Genomic DNA, 19,137 nt, shown 5'->3' with positions numbered 1-19,137 from the left:
ATGCAGTCGAAGCAAATACACGAATTACCATTTTCCCTCCTGCAGTAAGGTTGAAAAAGTTCATTTCAGTAACCATGGTTATGGACACACCTCCGTCACACCTCCACATTGCTCCAATGAGAGCTTGCGTTTAGCTTTCCCAGAATGCACAAGCAATCGCCAACTCCAAGTTCACTTGTATTTCAAATTTTCATGTGAAAAGTAGATGCGTTGTATTTCTCCTCTTATTAGCCGTAAAAGTTCTATCTGATATTGGATATCTTGTGCTAGCCTTTCGTAGGGTGGAGTTTTGCTTGCAAGTCTTTATGACCGACTTTCACTCATTCAGGAAAGGTAAGTAAGTCGAAATGTTGGGTCTAGGAATTGTAACTTCTTCGGTTACATCCATTAAATCTGTAAACCAGAGTAGCATCAAACCATGTCTGAAGTAGTTTGCAGCTTTGTCAGCAAGGAGTCGTATGGAAAATATTCCATAGTTGCTTATTTCAGTTAGCCACTCGCTTCTTGTTTCCTTTTTTTACTACCGCATACTGACACTGTTAACGAAGAAGACAAAAGTTGTCATTTAAGTTATTTGCCTTAGATATTTATTTGTATGATAATTCTTGATCCTTTCCTTTAGTAATTGTTCAATGTTTTCGCTATCTAAGGCTTCCAATAATTAAAAAAGAACAAAGTTATTGTGGAAACTCTGAGATAGCCGTTTTGAGGGGTGCTGTTGGACAGTACAATGTAATACACACATTACCCTACGAGTCAGTGCCACCGATGTATAAATCAGCCTATGTGGTGGAATGTCTATAGACATTATCACTTAACATGTGTATGATGGTTGATGGTTTTCAATTCTATCGAAAATTTTCCAAGCTAGTCCTAGGTGAAAGATTTAGGAGAAATGACTGAATTAGTTATCAATTATTTGCTCAAAAACTCCCACAATTCTGCCTCTCCCTCCACAATTGAAACACTTTTTATTTCTTTGAGAGGAAAAAAAGGAAAGAAATTAATTAGAAGTAGTAATAAGAGTATGTTCTTACAAGGAGATGTTACTCAATTGACAACTATACTTCCAAGATCTAAATAATTAACCCTTATTACCCTAAAATTCTTATTTTTATTATCATCGATTTTTATCTTTCCTACAATGCCTGCATACTGCAGTTTTTCTGTAATTGGAAAAAAAAATAGTCATTGTATATGATTTTTGTATGTATTGGAAATGCAATGTATGATGGATGTTCAAGGGGTTTTTATTTGATCTTTATTTAATTTTAATTTCTTTGTAAACAGTCAAAAACAATCATACAGTATCACCTTTTTTTTTCCTTCTCACCTTTTAATCTTTGAGAAATTATCTTTATCTTCTATAAGAGAATTGTTAAAGAATGGAATATGTTTTAATACAAATAAGGATTTTATGCTGGTAATTACTATCATTTTTGACTCTAATTGAAAAACCAATTTATTTTCACAGTTGTAAGCTTCCAATCATCATACCATGGAAAGTACTTGAACAACTTCTATCCACTTGTTGTGTTGATCAAAAAACTTGCTAGTTCACTGTGTTCATGCATTTATTATTTTTTTTTGAAGCAATAAAACTCATTTGTGCACACTTTCCATGGAATAATCTCCATTTGTTACAGATTAAGGAATATTTCTTGGAACCCATATTATTTCTAAAATTTAATTTCTTTTGCCTGAGCATGATAAATTAAGATTTCTGAATACTGTGGAAAATGACATTTAAAACAAATGTTGGCCTAGTTTATTGTATGTCAGTTGTTGTTAGGTTACTACTCACTTCATTTTATTCCATTTCTTCCACCCTTTTTCTTTTTTTTCCATTTTTCTTGTCCACATCTATTTTTATTATGAAAAAAGAACCCTTGTTTTGAACAAGTTTATTAAAAACACTGCACAAGTTCTACAATGTTAACTGTATTAGAAAAGGTTTCTTTGAAGTTACAATACTGAACCAAGTGATAACAATGCAAATTATGAACTTCTACTTAATTAGAAATGGCCATTTTGCTTGTCCACTTCTAATTTATGAAAAAAGAATACTTGTTTTGAGCAAGTTTATTAAAAACACTGCACAAGTTCTATAACTGCATTAGAAAAGGTTTCTTTTGAAGTTACAATACTGGACTAAGTGATAGCAATGCAAAATTATGAACTTCTACTTTATTGGAAATGGCCAAGGGAAAAACAGTTTGCTAACAAAACATCATTTCATATTGCTTTGACTTTATCAGGAAATTTGTATTTCAGGGAGGCTTTGGTGTCACTTTTACCAACTTCTTCCGGAGGGAAAGACTATTTACTGTTTACAGGTGCATGACATTTTTTGAAATCATAGAATTATAGAAGAAAAGAAAATACTACTTTACAGTTGACACTAACTAACTGTGGGCATTGGTAAGGCTTTCCGGTATCTTGTTACTCACCCTGAAAAGTATGAATTTGAGGCAAAGAATCCTAGCACTCTGTTTGTGGCATTATCAAGAGCAAAATCAGCAAGTAGAAGAGGTTCAGATCCTGATTTTGCATTTCACGAGGATGTTCTATTAAATGATGAAATATTAAAGCTGATAAAGACACCCCACTACTCAAGCAAGACAAACAGAGATGCAAAGGCTGCACTTGCTGGCTACTCAATAAGTCTTTTTCGCAAGCATATCAAGATGAAACATTTATAAGACTGGTAGAATGGGCAGAGTCCCAAAGTCATCAATGAGCACAAGGATGAACAATTTCTTTCAAATCTGACAGATTTGAGATCTGTGTGCAAGACTTAAATACCGCCTCTGCAGTTTTCTGTTGATGTGGATGGGAAAATGTCAGACATCCAAGCATCATGTGCCAGCTCCCTAATTGTTGAGCAGATGGCATCCGCCCCAATTTAGTACTGGCAGATGCCAGCTCCTTGAATGTTGAGCAGATGGCAGCCACTCAAATATTGTTAGCAGATGCTCTCACTCAGGCGAATTAACGAATCATTGTTAACATCGCCAATGAACAAAATTGGCTGTAGACGCCAATGAGTTGTGTGAGTCATTGGTGATGTTTACTTCGCTTTATTCGCCTTGAGATCCTTATAAACTTTGTTGCAAATAAAAAGAAATGCTTTTTACTAAAGATCTTGTCTAGAAAGCCAAATCTTCGTTAAAAATTCTGAGCGATTGACATGATGAGTCTTTAAGGTGTTGTTGTTGCACAATAACTCGTTCGCGTCTTAAGCTGTTATAGTCATTGGTGATGTTCACCAATGTTCACCAATGTTTAAGCTTCTGTTAGATGTTCACCAATGTTCACCAGTGTTTTTTTACTAAATGTCGTTTACTTTTCTGTATGTTTAACTTCTAATAAGTTGTATTGGATCGACGACCAACTCGCCGACGTCTCTACTCGATTTTATACGTCGGCGAGTTGGCGTCGGCGAGTTGGTCCATCGGCGAGTTGACTGGTTACCACTCAGGCAGCTAACAATCCCTGGCTCAGATTGCTGGGTAATTTGTGTTACTGACCTCACAGAATAAGGTTATAATTATAATATACTGCATTTTTTTAATGACAGGAACAAAATTTTGGAGAGTATTAGACAAAAGAGAAACTTTTTTTTGGTTCAGAGTTAGTATTTCCATTGAAAAAAAATTGAAAGATAAAACCAGTCAAAGTTGAAGTTTCTTAAAAGGTACAAGTTACATTCAAGTTTTTTTCTTTACCCATCTCTATCAATCAAAGGGGAATTGTTTTGAATATTAAGAGAAAAGCCTTAATGAGTATTCTGCAACAGTAACTACTATTGGAAACTTTACAGGTCTCTATAAGAATGCAGATATCAATTTTGAGGAAAGGAAATTATCACCATGTTTTTTGTTGAAGGGTCTTATACAGGCAGTAAAAGTAAATAGAAAACTCAATTGTGTTTGTTAAAAGAGGTTAATGATTTAAGCATAATTGCTGACTTATTCTTTGAAGTTAATAACATGATGTGTGCAATTCATGAGTATAAACAATCTACCAGACAGTGAGAGCCATGATGTCTTTAATACAACAATTTGCTTGTTTAGACTTAATATACATAGTTATGTAGATGTCACTGACACATTTTCTTTTAAAAAATTTGAGTGTTTACAACAGTTTTGTTGAGCAGTAACACAAGCCCAATATGTCATGTGCATTTAAATTATCTGGAAGTACATTAATGGAAGTACTTTTTTAATGGACACACTGTCACATGTCTGCTAAATGCAGCTTCACTGAGGAGTAGTAGAATGCATTGTACATGTATGTTGTATAAATAACAAATACTCTGTTCATTTTGTGTTGACAAAATTAAATACCCAACTACAGAGTGCATAGATGTTGTCATTAGAATCTTAATCCTTCCACTTCCAAGATCACATGAGTAATTCTCCTCACTGCCTGCCATATACCCTTCTCATGATGTTAGTTCATGGAATTTAGTCACCAACAATCCCCTAACTGATGTTTTTCTTTATTCTTGTCATGAGTCTGCTTGATATTCTATTGATACTGTAAAGAGAAATTCTGCCTTGATCACTCATGGAGTGAAAGGGTTAAACATTTCCTTGATACAAAATGTTATGAATGTTATTATATGAACTGATGTTGATTCTTGTCTCTTCATTTCCAGATTGGTGCTAAAATATGCAAAAGGACTGTATCTGTTGGTAAGTATCATGCTCATAACTTTGTGCGAATTAGCCCAACAAACAGACAGCATAAGTTTTGGGATTTCCTAAGGTTCACATCCATATGTATTATTCATTGTAACAATACTTCAAATAGATGCCTATACTGGTTTTTTTCATTGATGGTATTTTTTGAGACAAACATTTTAATTGCAGTCTTCATTGCATTCACAGAAAGCAACATTGAATATTCAAGGCGGAAATAATATTATCATGATTCAGAAAGGAATGTGCTTAATTATTTTTAACCACCAGCTTGTTTAACCCTTTTACTCCCATGTATGACCAAGACAGAATTTCTCCTTACAATATCAATAGAATATCAAGGAAACAAGTGATGAGAATAAAGAAAAATATCAGTTGGGAGATTATAACTTTATCCAATATCAAATTCTCCAAACTAATATCACAAGAACTGTACGGCAAACAGTAAGGAGAATTACAAATGAGATCTTGGGAGTTAAAGGGTTAATTTATTTAGGTGACACAAATCTAAAGCTTGTAGCATGTGTATGACTTTAAGGTGTTTAGATATTTCATTTTGATATTATATATATTGATTTATAACTGTTCAATATGCCACCTTAGTTGCATTATAACAACTGTTACTGTAATCCATAATTCCCTTCAAAGTCCTGAGTATTAACTCAAAAACTAATGAGTGTATCAAGTTTTCTCTGAAGTATTTCTCTTGTGATTGAGGAGTTCAATTTCCTATTCTAAAAGTAATTTTAATAGCAATTTCATTGTTATGGATGTTACAGTGACATGCAAAAATCATTATAAGAAATATAGATTTCTACAGTAAGATGGCTTTTACTACTGCATTTTCTCATTCAGTTTCTTATTTCAATTACAAATTGATAAAAGTAAAAGTTAAATAACACTAATAGCCACAAACAAATTAAAATAAAGTTAATGTTTAGAATCATTAAGTTTTTACAAGATACAGCAATAACATCTAGAAAACTCCGATCCAAAGGGGACACAACAAAGCAATGGTCATTGTCCACTTTCTAAAATTTGATGAGGTTTGAGAAAATCCTTTGTTTATTTGATTCTAAGACCTGGAATTCATGTCAGGAAAGAGTTAAGTTCACAAGTTTCATACTGAGATGAGACTTCATGAGTAACTATAGGGTTGGTGTTGATCTATTGCTATGAAGCAGTCTTAGATAGATTGGATGTTGCAATTTTATGGCTTTTCAATCTGGTTTAAATCAACAGTATACAAAAATGTTGTCGTATCATAGAATTTTCTTCTGTCTATGAATTTAACTTCTCCAGCCATAGACAATGGTTTACCAAAAATGAAGCATGGTGTTGGCAATACTGACAGGTACATGCTTACATTAAATTGTATGTTAGGGAAAAATCATAAGACACTCTATAACTGTAATTGTTTTAGTGTAATAGTAAATGTTTTTTTAAAGGGTAGCTAATTGTTTATGATTATATATAGGCATGCCTATTATCATTTTGTGTTTCCAACTCCTGGTGATATCTGTTTAAAGGGAAAATTATTTGTTAAAAGTTTGCCTGACATACAACTCACAATTTCATCTTACATCATGTTTGAAGCAATTTAAGATAATGATGGATTATAATAAAATCTTTATTTCACACTGAAACTTTGAAAATTTCTTCAATCTAACAAATTTGATTCTTTATAGTTTTTAATCAGCTGTCACTTTATATGAGCACAGGAAGTCAGCTTTAATAATAGCTCAATGTATGTGTATATTGCAATATCCTTGATAAAAGTTGCTGAAAAAAACAATGTGTTGATGCTTTCAAGCTTCCCTATGATTAACACCCCCCTCCGATTAAAAAATGGTAATATCATTATCTGTTACTAAGGCATTAGTATACCAATATATATCAGATATAAATGTTGTTAAATGATCTAGTGGTATGAATACTTGAGATCTTTCTTTCTAAGTGTTACTTAAGACAACAATTTTGTTAAAATGGAAGTTAGCAAAATACTGGTTACAGTTAGTGATATCATATATGTTTTGGAGCCCTTATAATTGTGTGATTGTTGTAAAGGTTTTTCACAAGGATCGATGGTTATACTGTATTTAGCTCAATACTCAGTCTTTCAAAATGTTTTGATCACTATTTTATGCAGTAATGCGTTCCCAATTTTTACCCCTGATTGTATTTTATGTCTTTGTATCAGTTAGCACATAAAGCAAGTCCTACATTTGCAGTCTGTTGATTATTTTTATTACAGTGTAGTCTGATTACATATGCGCTAGCAACCTCAACTTAGTAACTTTTTGACTATCACTAGATATAAAGGGTTTTAGAACCAATGTACTTCTTTCGTTATCTCTCTCTTATTACCTACGAACTGTGTAGCTTTTGATTGATATATTTTGATTTTTATATTTTTTGTTTAACCCCACTAAAGTTTGAATTATGTTGTTCCAGCAGATATTGATATTTACTGCAACTGGAAAAACTTCGTGAGCACAACTGTTGCATATATCAATAATCTTTACTAACTCCTTGCCCTCGGTTTTCATTCTTGCACTGTGTATTAGGATACGTGTCTACACCATTCACAATTTGGCTGCTAGAGGGTGAATTCAATATTTCCTGAAGCAACACATGTCGATATTCCTTTACTTTAGGAAACTTAGAAAAGGAGTAGGTCTCAAGTTTAGATGAGTTAAAACTTGGTAACTAATTGTGAATATTTTATTAACTTACGGTAGTGGAGCCAATAAATTACGTTTCAGAGATAGAAATGTTTATCAAAGTGATGTTGTTGCTGCAATTTATCCGCGTTAAATGTTCATCCATCAGATGCAGTCGAAGGAAATACACGAGTTAGTATTTTCCCTCCTGCAGTATTCCAACGCGAAGGTTGAAAAAGTTCATTTCAGTAACCATGGTTATGGACAAGGAAATACACGAGTTAGTATTTTCCCTCCTGCAGTATTCCAACGCGAAGGTTGAAAAAGTTCATTTCAGTAACCATGGTTATGGACACACCTCCGTCACACCTCCACATTGCTCCAATGAGAGCTTGCGTTTAGCTTTCCCAGAATGCACAAGCAATCGCCAACCACAAGTTCATTTTTATTTCAAATTTTCATGTGAAAAGTAGATGCGTTGTATTTCTCCTCTTATTAGCCGTAAAAGTTCTATCTGATATTGGATATCTTGTGCCAGCCTTTCGTAGGGTGGAGTTTTTCTTGAAAGTCTTTATGACCGACTTTCACTCATTCAGGAAAGGTAAGTAAGTCGAAATGTTGGGTCTATGAATTGTAACTTCTTCGGTTACATCAATTAAATCTGTAAACCAGAGTAGCATCAAACCATGTCTGAAGTAGTTTGCAGCTTTGTCAGCAAGGAGTCGTATGAAAAGTATTCCATAGTTGCTTATTTCAGTTAGCCACTCGCTTGTTAACGAAGAGGACAAAAGTTGTCATTTAAGTTATTTGCCTTAGATATTAATTTGTATGATAATTCTTGATCCTTTCCTTTAGTAATTGTTCAATGTTTTCGCTATCTAAGGCTTCCAATAATTGAAAAAGAACAAAGTTATTGTGGAAACTCTGAGATAGCCGTTTTGAGGGGTGCTGTTGGACAGTACAATGTAATACACACGTTACCCTACGAGTCAGTGCCACCGATGTATAAATCAGCCTCTGTGGTGGAATGTCCATGGACATTATCACTAAACATGTGTATGATGGTTGATGGTTTTCAATTCTATCGAAAATTTTCCAAGCTAGTCCTAGGTGAAAGATTTAGGAGAAATGACTGAATTAGTTGTCAATTATTTGCTCAAAAACTCCCACAATTCTGCATAAACACTTGGTTTGGGGATGGGTTATATCCTCAGCACTGGGGGCTATACCATTTTTTAACAGTTAGGAAAATGAAGTTTAATTTGCATAACCATATGGCAAGGTAGTCTTGAAGTAAATACCACCACTGATTTGATCCACTAAAACCATCATAACCAGTGTACTTTTGTTTTGAAAGGCAGCATATTTAAAATTTAAAAGTTTAGTCCAAGTGCAATTTGATAAATCACTTCCCAACTTTGCTTGCTCTAGTTCTACCAATGAATATTGACCATCAGTTGCTTTTGTAAGGACCTCAGGAAAATGTTTTTTAGTAGGGTGCTCAGGCTTGGTAAAAAATTTATTATTTGCAGTTATAGCTGAATTTATCTGCAGCAATGACATCTATTTAAATGAATGAGAGACAGTTGATTCCATTTTAATATTTTAAAAAAAAGTTTAAGGTGATGTGGTGAGCATGGCCACACACACACCCCCTTGGCCACTACCACAATGCCCCCCTTTTCCTTCTCTCTTGCCTCTTCTGTTTCCTCCTCTTTCTCGTTCTTTCTTCTTTCTCCACAATTGAAACACTTTTTATTTCTTTGAGAGGAAAAAAAAGGAAAGAAATTAATCAGAAGTTGTAATAAGACTATGTTCTTACAAGGAGATGTTACCCAATTGACAACTATACTTACAAGATCTAAATAATTTACCCTATTACCCTAAAATTCTTATTTTTATCATCATTGATTTTTATCTTTCCTACAATGCCTGCATACTGCAGTTTTTATGTAATTGGAAAAAAATTAGTCATTGTTTATGACTTGTGTATGTATTGGAAATCATGACAATGGACGTTCAAGGGGTTTTTATTTGATCTTTATTTAATTTTAATTTCTTTGTAAACAGTCAAAAACAATGATATAGTATCACCTTTTTTTTTCCTTCTCACCTTTTAATCTTTGAGAAATTGTCCCTATCTTCCATAAGAGAATTGTTAAAAAATGGAATATATTTTAATACAAATAAGGATTTATGCTCTTAAGTACTATCATTTGTGACTCTAATTGAACAACCAATTTATTTTCACAGTTGTAAGCTTCCAATCATCATATCATGGAAAGTGCTTGAACAACTTTTAACCACTTTTTGTGTTGATCAAAAAACTCACTAGTTCACTGACTGCTAACGCATTTGCTTTTTTTTTGTTGTTGAAGTGATAATGCTCATTTGTGCACACTTTCCCGTGGAATAATCTCTATTTGTTATGGATTAAGGAATATTTCTCAGAACCCATATTATTTCTAAAATTTAATTTCTTTTGCATGAGCATGATTAATTAAGATTTCTGAATACTGTGGAAAATGACATTTAAAACAAATGTTACCCTAGTGTATTACTATTTGTGGAATCATAGAATTATAGAAGAAAAGAAAATATGACTTTACAGTTGACACTAACTGACTGTAGGCATCAGTGAGGCTTTCTGGTATGTTGTTACTAACCTTGGAAAGTATCAATTTGAGGCAAAGAATCCTGGCACTCTGTTTGTGGCATTATTAAGAGCAAAATCAGCAAGTGGAAGAGGTTCAGATCCTGATTTTGCATTTCATGAGGATGTTCTATTAAATGATGACAGATTAAAGCTGGTAAACACACCCACTACTCAGGCAAGACAAACAGAGATGCAAGGGCTGCGCTTGCTGGCTAATCAATTTAAGGAAATGGAGGCTTTTTCACTAGCATATTAAGAAGAAACATTTATAAGACTGGTGGAATGGGCAGAGTCCCAAAGTCATCAATGAGTGTGAGGATGTGTGCAAGATTTAAATACCACCTCTGCAGTTTTCTGTTGATGTGGATGAGAAAATGTTAGACATCCAAGTGGCATGTGCCAGCTCCCTAATTGTTGTGCAGATGGTAGCTGCTCCAATTTAGTAGTGGCAGATGCCAGCTCCTTGAATGTTGAGCAGATGGTAGCCACTCAAATATTGTTAGCAGATGCTCTAACTCAGGCAGCTAACAATCCCTGGCTCAGATTGCTGGGTAATTCGTGTTACTGACCTCACAGAATAAGGATATAATAATATACTGCATTTTTTAATGACAGGAACAAAATTATGGAGATTATTAGACAAAGGAGAAACTTTTTTTTGGTTCAGAGCTAGTGTTTCCATTGAAAAAAAAAATTGGAAGATTAAACCAGTCAAAGTTGAAGTTACTTAAAAGGTACAAGTTACATTCAAGTTTTTTCTTTACCCATCTCTATCAATCAAAGGGAATTGTTTTGAATATTAAGAGAAAAGCCTTAATAAGTATTCTGCAACAGAAACTACTATTGGAAGTTTTACAGGTCATTATAAGATTGCAGATATTAATTTTGAGGAAAGGAAATCATCACCATGTCTAATGTTTTGTTGAAGGGTCTTATACAGGCAGAAAAAGTAAATAGAAAACTCAACTGTGTTTGTTGAAAGAGGTTAATGATTTAAGCATAATTGCTGACTTATTCTGCAAAGTTAATGATATGTGTGGAATTCATGAGTACAAACAATGTACCTGACAGCGAGAGCTATGATGTCTTTAATACAACAATTTGCTTGTTTAGACTTAATATACATTTCACTGACACATTTTCTTTTAAAACATTTGAGTGCTTACAACAGTTTTGATGTGCAGTAACACAAACCTAACATGTAATGTACATTTAAATTATCTGGAATTACATTAATGGAGGTACTTGTTTAATGGACACACTGCCTCACATGTCTGCTTAACACAGCTTCAGTGGGTAGTAGTAGAATGCATTGTATATATATAACAAATGCTCTGTTTTGTGGTGACAAAATTAAATACACAACTACAGAGTGCATAGATGTTGTCATTAGAATCTTAAACATTTAATTGATACAAAATGTTATGAATGTTATTATATGAACTGATGTTGATTTTTGTCTCTTCATTTCCAGATTGGTGCTAAAATATGCAAAAGGACTGTATCTGCTGGTAAGTATCATGCTCATAACTTTGTGTGAATTAGCCCAACAAAGTTTTAAAATGGTATGTTTGAGGTAAAATATTGATTTGATGCAAAACACCATCAGAAAGCATAAGTTTTGCAATTTCCTAAGGTTGACATCCATATTTACTATTCATTGCAACAATGCTTCAAATAGATGCCTATACTGGGTTTTTTCATTGATGCTATTTTTTGATAGACACATTTTAATTTGCAGTCTTTGTTGCATTCACAGAAAGCAACATTGAATATTCAAGGTGGAAATAATATCATCATGATTCAGAAAGGAATGTGGTAGCTTAATTATTTTTAACCACCAGTTTGTTTAACCCTTTTACTCCCATGTGTGACCAAAACAGAATTTCTCCTTACAGTATCAACAGAATATCAAGCAAACAAGTGATGAGAATAAGGACAAATATCAGCTAGGGGATTAAAAATTTATCCAATAACAAATTCTCCTACTTAACACCACAAGAACTGTATGGCAAACAATAAGGAGATTTATGAATGAGATCTTGGGAGTTAAAGTGTCAATTAACATAATAATTTATTTAGGTGACACAGATCTAAAGCTTGTAGCACATATTTGACTTTAAGGTGTTTAGATATTTCATTTTGATATTGTATATATTGATTTATAACTGTACAATATGCCACCTGAGTTGTATTATAACTGTTACTATAATCCATAATTTCCTCCAAAGTCTAGAGTATTAACTCAAAAACTAATGTGTGTATTAAGTTCTCTCTGAAGTATTTCTCTTGTGATTGTGGAGTTAAATTACCTATTCTAAAATTAATTTTAGGAACAATTTCATCGTCATGGTTGTTGTGGTAACATGCAAAAATCATCTTAGGAAATATTGATTTTTACTGTTAGATGGCTGTTTACTACTGCAATTTCTCATTCAGTTTCTTTTTTCAGTCATGAATCGATAAAAGCAACCTTACAGTAACATTCATAACTACAAACAATTTAAAATTAAGTTAATGTTTAGAATCATTAAGTTTAAAAGTGTTAAGGCACTGAACTTTATCACATGGAAGGAAAAAGACCACATCAATCTAGGGGGAAATACTAAGATTAAACCAAGTCATGCCTTCCAGTGCTTCTCTCCTGGTGTTGAGATTAGAACTTTAGGTAAAATTTCCGCACAGCCCCATACTACATTATGCATTCAGTTCTTGAATAGAGAAAACAATGACAAAAACAATGCATTACCATTGGGAAAACAGATTTGTTTTACAATAGTATGGGGCTGTGCGGAAACTTTACCGAACTTTAAGCCAGTTTGGGACTGACAGTCAGCTATTTTTTAAAATGCTTGTGTGCAGTGTGAACAGTGACATTTTCCTCACTGCACATTTGGCTTATGTAATTCTTTCAAGATTTGCTTTGGATTTTTATGTTTTTGCAAGATATGGCTTTTAAACATCAAGAAAATTAGATCCAAAGGGGACACAACAAAGCAATGGTCATTGTCCACTTTCTAAAACTTAATAAGGCTTGAGAAAATCTTTCGTTTACTTGATTGTAAAACCTGGGATTCATGTCAGGAGAGAGTTAAATTTACCAGTTTCGTACTGAAATGAGACTATATAAGTGACTTAAATAGGGTTGGTGTTGATCTATTGCTATGAAGCAGTCTTGGATGGATTGGATGGTGCAATTTTATGGCTTTCAATCTGGTTTAAATCAACAGTTTACAAAAATTTTGTCATATCATAGAATCTGCTTCTGTCTGTGACGTTTACTCCTCCAGCAAAAGACAATGATTTACCAAAAATGAAGCATTGTGTAGACATAATGGATTATAATGAAATCTTTATTTCGCACTGAAACTTTGAAAATTTCTTCAATTTAAAACAAAATTGATTCCATGTAGTTTTTAATCATCTGTCACTTTATATGAGCAGAGAAACTCAGCTTTACTAATAACTTAAGGCATGTCTATAATGTAATATCCATCATGAAATTTGCTGAAAAAAAACAATCTGTACTTTCAAGCTTCCCTTACGAGTAAACCCCCCTCCAATTAAAAAATGGTAATATTATCTGTAACTAGGGCATTAGTAAACCAATCTGTGTAGCTCTCGATTGATATATTCCTTAATATATTTTTTGTTTAACCACGCTAAAGTTTGAACTGTGTTGTTCCAGCAGATATTGATATTTACTGCAACTGGAAAAATTACGTGTGCACAACTGTCGCATATATCGATAATCTTAACTAACTCCTTGCCCGTGGTTTTCATTCTTGCACTGTGTATTAGGATACTTGTATACACCATTCACAGCTTGACTGCTAGAGGGTGAATTCAACATTTCCTGAAACAACACATGTCGATGTTCCTTTACTTTAAGAAACTTAGAAGAGGAGTAGGTCGCAAATTTTGCAACTTAGTTTGGATGAGTTAAAACTTGGTAAATAATTGTGAATATTTTATTAACTTACGGTAGTGGAGCCAATAAATTACGTTTCAGAGATAGAAATGTTTATCAATGTGATGTTGTTGCAATATATCCGCTTTAAATGTTTATCCATCAGATGCAGTCGAAGCAAATACACGAGTTAGTATTTTCCCTACTGAAGTATCCCGCCGCGAAGGTTGAAAAAGTTCATTTCAGTAACCATGGTTATGAACACACCTCCGTCACACCTCCAGATTGCTCCAATGAGAGCTTGCGTTTAGCTTTCCCAGAATGCATACGCAATCGCTAATTCACAACTTCACTTCAAATTTCCATGTGAAACGTAAACGCGTTGTACTTCTCCTCTTATTAGCCGTAAAAGTTCTATCTTACACTCTGCTTATTCTGCTCGATTTAAGTGCTGCCTTCGACACAGTTGATCACGACACCATGCTACGTCGACTTGAGTCATCATTTGGTATACATGGGAAAGCCCTCTCCTGGTTTACGTCCTATTTGTCTGGTAGAACTCAACGGATAATGATTAACGATTCGCTGTCGGAACCTTTTAAATTAGAATGCGGTGTGCCTCAAGGTTCCTGTCTGGGTCCGTTATTGTTTTCGTTGTATACGAGCAAGCTTTTTGAGATCATTGAATATCATTTGCCCACGATTCATTGTTACGCTGACGACTCTCAAGTTTACATCTCATTCAGTCCCAACGACAGAGCTGAGCAACTTGCTGTAGTGAGGAGTATGGAGGACTGCATCAGAGACATTCGTCTTTGGATGTTGAATAATGATCTTAAATTAAATGACGACAAGACTGAATTCCTTATCATTGGCACATCACAACAGCTGGGAAAGCTCGACAATATCAGTATACGTGTGGGCGACTCAGACATACATCCCGTGCCAATTGCGAGAAATCTTGGTTCCTGGTTTGATTCAAGGCTCTCCATGGCAACACACATCACGAAAATTTGTGCCTCTTCATTTTACTACATTTATAATATCCGTCGGATCAGAAAGTACCTTTCACAGCAGTCAACGGAAACTCTTGTCCATGCATTTATAACGAGCCGCCTGGACTATTGCAATGGCCTATTATATGGACTACCGGACTGCTTGTTGAATAAGCTGCAACGAGTACAGAATGCTTGTGCCAGATTGATTCTTAAAGAACAGAGATTTTGTCATATTACGCCCTTAATTTTTAAGTTACACTGGTTACCAATTAGATATAGAATTGAGTTTAAAATATTGTTAATTACTTTTAAGATTCTTAATTTTTTAGCCCCTTCTTATCTATCCTCTCTTATTTCCCTTAGACCCCCCTCCAAATATAATTTAAGAAATTCCAGTGATAAGCTTTTACTTAGCCATCCATCATTTAAATCGAAAGCTACACTGGGGGACCGTTCTTTTACCTGTGCTGCTCCGAAACTATGGAACGAACTACCGCTGGATATTAGGAGCGCAAGAACAGTAAATATTTTTAAAGCTAAACTGAAGACTCACCTTTTTCGTAGTGCATTTCTATAGCTTTTTTTTTTTTTTTTTTTTATTTTTTTTTTTATTTTTTTTTTTTTTTTTTTTATCTCGTTTCTTAAAATTATTGTAAGTCTATTTTAATGATAATTTTTAATCTTGTAATGCGCATTTGAACATTTTATGGAATTTGCGCACTATAAATTTTTAATATTAATTATTAATTAATTATCTTGTGCCAGCCTTTCGTAGGGTGGAATTTTTCTCGCAAGTCTTCATGACCGACTTTCAATCATTCAGGAGAGGTAAGTACCAAGTAATTCGCAGCTTTGTCCGCGAGGAGTCGTATGAAAAGTATCCCATAGTTGGTTTTGTCAGTTAACCTCTCGCTCCTCGTATCTTTTATCACTACCGCGTTCTGATAAAGACTGTCAACGACGAGGTCGAAAATTGTTTTTTGAGATATTTACCGTTGATTATAATTTGTATGTTAATTCGTAGACCTTACTTTTTGTAACCGCTCCATGTTTTCGCCATCCAGGGCTTCCAATAATTAAGGTTGTTGTAGAAACTCTGAGATAGCCGTTTTGAGTGGTGCTGTTGGACAGTACAATGTAATACACACGTTACCCTACGAGTCAGTGCCACCGATGCATAAATCAGCCTATGTGGTGGAATGTCCACAGACATCACTAAACATGTGTGTGATAGTTGATGGTTTTCAATTCTATTGAAAAATTTCCAAGCTAGTCCAAGGTGAAAGATTTAGGAGAAATGACTGAAATGACTGAATTAGTTCCCACAATTCTGCGTAAACGCTTGGTTTGGCAATGGGTTATATCCTCAGCACTGGGGGCTGTCCATTTTGTAATAGTTAGGAAAATGAGGTTTAATTTGCATCGCTATATGGCAAGGCAGTCTTGAAGCAAATACCTTCACTGATTTGGTCCACTAAAATCATCATAACCAGTGTACTTTTGTTTTGAAAGGCAGCATATTTAAAATTTAAAAGTTTAGTTCAAGCGTAATGTAATAAATGAACTTGCTAACTTTGCTTGCTTGAGTTCTACCAGTGAATATTGACCATCGGTTGCTTTTGTAAGGACTTCAGGAAAAAAGGTTCTCTGGTATGTTGCTCAGGCTTGGTGAGAAATTTTTATTTGCAGGTATAGCTGAATTTATCTGCTGCAATGACATCTATATCATGAACGAGAGACAGTTAATTCCATTTTAATATTTTGAATAAAAATTTAAGGTGATGTGGTGAGCATGGCCACCATGTACACCCCCCTGGCCACTACCACGATGCCCCCCTCTTCCTCCTCTCTTGCCTCTTCACTTTCTTCCTCTTTCTCTTCCACAGGGAGAGGTACACTCCTTGTAGGAGTGGCCTCTCCCTCCACAATTGAAGCACTTTTCATTGCTTTGAGAGGAAAAAAAGGAGGGAAGAAATTAATTAGAAGTTGTAATAAGACAACGCTCTTACAAGGAGATGTTACCCAATTGAAAACTATACTCACAAGATCTGAATAAATAACCCTATTACCCTGAAATCCTTATTTGTGTTATCATTGATTTTTATCTTTCCTACAATGCTTGCATATTGCAGTTTTTATGTTACTGGAAAAAAATGGTCATTGTATATGTGTATGTATTGGAAACTTGGGCAATGGATGTTCAAGAGGTTCTTATTTCATCCCAATTTTAATTTCTTTGTAAACAGTCAAAAATAATCATTTAGTATCACCTTTTTTTTCTCCTTCTCACCTTTAAATCTTTGAGAAATTATCTTTATCTTCTATATGAGAATTGTTAAGAAATTAAATTTATTTTAATACAAATAGAGATTTTTTTTTTGAAGCAATTCAAAAACTCATTTGTGCACACTTTCCATGGAATAATCTCTATTTGTTACAGATTAAGGAATATTTCTTGGAACCCATATTATTTCTAAAATTTAATTTCTTTGCATGAGCATGATAAATTAAGATTTCAGAATACTGTGGAAAATGACATTTAAAATAAATGATATCTCAGCTTATTGTAATTTCAGTTGTTGTTAGGTTTCTACTCAATTCATTTTATTATTCCATCTCTTCCACCCTTTTCCTTTTTTTCCATAATTTGCTTGTCTACATCAATTTTATGAAAAAAGAATAGTTTATTAAAAACATTGCATAAGTTCTATAACTGTATTAGAAAAGGTTTCTTTGAAGTTACAATATTGAACCAAGTGATAACAATGCAAATTATGAACTTCTACTTTATTGGAAATGGCCAAGGAAAAACAGTTTGCTAATGAAACATCATTTCATATTGCTTGAACTTTACTAGGAAAGTTGTATTTCAGGGAGGCTATGGTGTCACTTTTTCTAACTTCTACAGAGGGGAAACACTATTTACTGTTTACAGGTGCATGACATTTCGTGGTTCAATCATAGAATTATAGGAGAAAAGAAAATATTACTTTACAGTTGACACTTATCCAAATCACTGCCTGCAGGGGGTGGCCCTTCAGGTAGATCTTCATCATCTGTTGTATGAACAGTAAACTTATGTAATTGTCAATTGGAATAGAAGGTATTTTATTTATGCCATGGTAAAGGTAAACAGTGAGCTAATATAACTTCATTGCACAGAGATTTACTGTTGGTTTGTGTTTTATAGAGGCTGTGATGTCATTTTTCCAACTTCTTAAAGAGAGGACAGATAAATTGCATACAGATGCATGACATTTTGAGGAATTATAGCATTATGGAAGAAAAGGAATATATTATTTTCCATTCTACACTTACTCCACTTGAAGGAGGTGGTCCTTTGGGTAGATCTTCACCATCTGTATTATAAACAGTAAACTTATGGAATTGTAAAAGTGAAAAAAAGGCATTTTATTTAAACATCAAGGAACAGATATGTTGTGAAAATTGTTTTGTCTAAATTGACCATATAAATCATCCTTCTGTCATGTGGTTGCAGACTATATTATTTGAATCGTGTATTATTTATTATGCATATGTCATTTTATGAACATTTAAATCTTCATTTAGTTTCACTGTTGTGGTTTAAGTTATCTAACATTCTGTTGTAAAACTAGCACTCACCTTCTTGATTTAAATGTGGACCTTCTGTGAGGATAAATTGATGTTTCCACTTTAATTGTGTAAATGAATTTGTTAGTAACCTATGGTTATAAAAGTGATATTAAACATGTCACACACCATATACATTATTTATCATGAATATGCTCCTGTGGTCACTGAGGCAAAATGAGATCAATATGAAATATATAATTTAGTTTTATTTACCAGTGGCTTTACAAATTTCTTGTTTATCTTTAGGAGGTTCACCCTTTCCACAAATAGATGGCAGGAAAATTTCCAACTAACTTCAGCAAGGATAAAGAATGCCTAAATCACAACCTGTGGATGATAAGTTGCAAGTTGGTGTACCCTCTTGTTTGTCCTAAAGACTTCGCTATTTAAAAAACTGATGCCAAATATATCATGGCAAACATTTTCCATTCATCATTCGTCTTTAGCTCCTTCCAAGATAGCTTATGTTGGGCCACACGTGATTGATGTCCTAATTGTTAATTTCCTGATTTCATTTGAATATTTTAATGGCTAAGAAGCATATAATTTCCATTTCACAAACACCAAGTACCAGATCATGATGAGATGC

The 19,137-nt window shown here is 33.9% G+C and overlaps 2 long non-coding RNA genes and 1 pseudogene across 2 annotated transcripts; all 3 read left to right on the top strand.

Annotated features, from left to right (window-relative positions):
* Positions 1-19,137, top strand: part of LOC136281855 (uncharacterized) — a 418,311-nt pseudogene that overhangs the window by 378,408 nt on the left and 20,766 nt on the right.
* On the top strand, positions 88-6,372 carry LOC136281666 (uncharacterized). Its single transcript, XR_010717886.1, has 3 exons — positions 88-333; positions 4,664-4,700; positions 4,896-6,372. It is a non-coding gene; the product is annotated as an uncharacterized lncRNA (long non-coding RNA).
* On the top strand, positions 7,725-14,034 carry LOC136281663 (uncharacterized). Its single transcript, XR_010717882.1, has 3 exons — positions 7,725-7,970; positions 11,500-11,536; positions 11,785-14,034. It is a non-coding gene; the product is annotated as an uncharacterized lncRNA (long non-coding RNA).

Source organism: Pocillopora verrucosa, chromosome 6 (genome assembly GCF_036669915.1).
Source record: "Pocillopora verrucosa isolate sample1 chromosome 6, ASM3666991v2, whole genome shotgun sequence".
In the NCBI taxonomy this organism is placed as follows: Eukaryota; Metazoa; Cnidaria; class Anthozoa; order Scleractinia; family Pocilloporidae; genus Pocillopora; species Pocillopora verrucosa.
This window is presented reverse-complemented; position numbering and strand designations above follow the sequence as displayed.